Raw genomic sequence first — 2,948 nt, 5'->3', positions numbered from 1 at the left:
AATACATTATGGATATTACGAAAAGTCATAGTTGTAAATAACCCATCATCTCAAAAGTAGTACTCAGTTCTAAAATTAGTCAGTGTGTGGTTTGGTATTTCACACAGTAGCAGCAGGCTCATTTGGATTAACATAGTAAACAAATTATAACAATAAAGATGGGGCTGGTGAGATAGCTCAGAGGATTAAAGCACCTGCTTAGGCGAACTTAGGCAAGCACAGGGACTGTGGTTGGATCCCAGGCACCACAGGCCACACCAGCCCTGCCCCTATGGCATGCTGAGCTGGCCACAGAGTCTGGGCGTGGTGGCGCAGGCCTGTAATCCCAGTGCTGGGGAGGCTGAAAGCAGGAGGATCACTATGAGTCTCAGCTGCATAGTGAGACCCTGTAACAACCAAATACATTAAAATAAAAACAAATAGATAAATACATATATAAAAATAAAGAACAGTAAAATTAGAATATGTGGTCATAAATAAAAATGTCAATGAAATGCATTTTCTACATATAGAAATGACCTTTCCTCATCCCATCTTCCTTGTAGGACCATAAAATGCTTCCCAATAGGTCACACTCCATGCCATTGTCTTACCCATTAGGGTCGGGTAAAGGATGTGTTTACATGGTGGGTACTCTGTAAATGCTCATTGTTGCTCTACACATTACCTTTTACTCCTTCTCTTTTTTCTACAAATCTTAGAAATTCTTAGGTACTGCAAAAAATAATTACATTTAAGGAAACTTTTTATTGTGGAAAACTTCAAACATATAAAAGAGAGAACAATGTAATGAATCCCTATGTGTTCATTATTCAGCTTCGACGAGTTGTAACATTTTTGCTGGTCTTATGCTAGCTATTCTCATTATTTGAGACAGGTGGTGAATAAATATTTTGAAGCAAAGCCTAAATGTCATGACATTCACATACAAATACTTCATTGTGCAAGAGAGCTGTATTTAGAAACTACAAAGTTTGATTTCTAAAAAAAATAAAGCTTTACTACAGATAATTATTTTATTTTATTTTATACTTTAGTACAGGGTCTATAGAGTCTCACTACACAGATTGGACTCATAGTGATTCTTCTGTTTTTAGACTCCCAAGTGCTGGGATTACAGGGGCGTGCCACCACACCCAGTCTCCATCACTGTTTTAGCGCAACCTGGGGGTGGAGCTGGCACTGCAGGCAAGGGATTGAACCCCAGCCACTATGCTCTGCCTAAGCAGGTGTTTTAATCTGCTGAGCTATTTGGCCAGCCCTTACAGGTAGTAACTTTAAATGATTCAAACTTTATATTTAGCTGACCCGTATACCCTCAATAAAGATATTTGTTCCATTACAAAGTTGAATAGTTTAGAAAATTATTATGTACTTACCTGAGATATAAAATGACAAACTGCTAATAAATATTTTCACAGAACTTGGATTATAAAATACTCATAAATATATAGATTTAAATAATGTTATTTTAGGCTCATGCCTGCAATATCAGCACTCAGGAGGCTGAGACAGGAGGATTGCTGATAGTTCAAGGTCAGCCTGGGCTGAAAAGTGCGTTTTAGGCCAGCCTGAGCTGCACAGTGAAACCCCTGTCTCTAAATCAATCAATCAATCAATCAATCAATCAATCAATCAAAGCTATTTTAATGAAGGTATTTATGTGTTTGTGCAATAAAAGTATCATTACATTTAAAAAATTTGCATTTATTTTATGCTTAATTTATTCCCATGCTGTAAGTTTTTGTTTCTTCAGTTTCTTCTGGGATATCTTTTTCTTCTGTGCAACTTCCTCCTCTGGTTTAGGAATAATTTGTTCTTTTTCGGTAAGGATCATCTCAATACGGCAGGGGGAGCTCATGGATGGATTAATCCGGCCATGAGCTCTGTAAGTACAGCGGCGCATCTTGGGTGCTTTGTTCACCTGGGTATCTTCAATAACCAGAGAATCTACATCTAAACCCTTAAGTTCAGTGTTACTCTCTGCATTTTTAAACATGTGCAGCAAAAATTCAGCACTCTTTTGGGCCACCGACCCTACGTCCAGCCCTACTGTTTGGCCTGGGCACACCTATCAACTCTACCATTGTAACACCAAAATGGTGCACATTGCTTCTTTAATGTGACATCCTTCAGATGCTTGGTGGCCTTTCGGATATGCATACCCTTGATGGCCTGGGAAGTTTCACAAGTGTTCTTAAAGTGAACACAAAGATTTGCACCTCTTTATTTGCATGATTTTGTGGGGTTTTCTGGGTTGAGAGACTAGTGAACCATTTTTGCAGGTCACCTGGGGCTGCTCACAGGAAAAATATCATTACTTTTTTATGTATGAAATGGATTTTTTTTTTTTTTTTTTGTGGAACCAGGGATTGAACTCAGACCCTTGCACTTGCCAGGCAAGTGCTTATTCTACTGAACCATCTCCCTGGCCCCTGAAATAGATATTTTTGATCATACAATGTTCTCTACAAAATCTAAGAGAAATAATAAAGAACTCCAAGAAATGTATAACTTTATGATAAAATTATGACCCAGAAAAAAAAAGTCAAGAATGGTATTATTGGAATTTGTTAGGATAAAGAGGCAGAAGTTAAGCAAGATTCAACTCAAGTGACTATTACAAGGGGAAAGTGGAAGAGGAACAGAAGACAAGGAGGGTGCTGCATTCCTACCATTGTGCTCCGGGACAGCCGCTGGGCTGTTTTCTTGAGCCCCTGCGCTGTCATTTTTGCAGGCAACGCCGCCAGGCATGGTGTCTATTTGCACTTGAGCCTTGTGTAAGTGTTCTCTGACCACATTTTCTTGCGTGTTCTTTGATTGCAGCTAGTCAGTGAGCAGTTCAAGATTGAGGACTGTGTTAGTTGATACAGTGTGTCAACTTGGCTGAATCAGCTCAGGCAGATTTCAGCATGGGGGCTTAGCTCTGCAGGTGGGCAGGGCCCAGG

The sequence above is a fragment of the Octodon degus genome, unplaced genomic scaffold (assembly GCF_000260255.1).
Source record: "Octodon degus isolate 3935 unplaced genomic scaffold, OctDeg1.0 scaffold00015, whole genome shotgun sequence".
NCBI lineage: Eukaryota > Metazoa > Chordata > Mammalia > Rodentia > Octodontidae > Octodon > Octodon degus.
Note: the sequence above shows the minus strand (reverse complement) of the source record.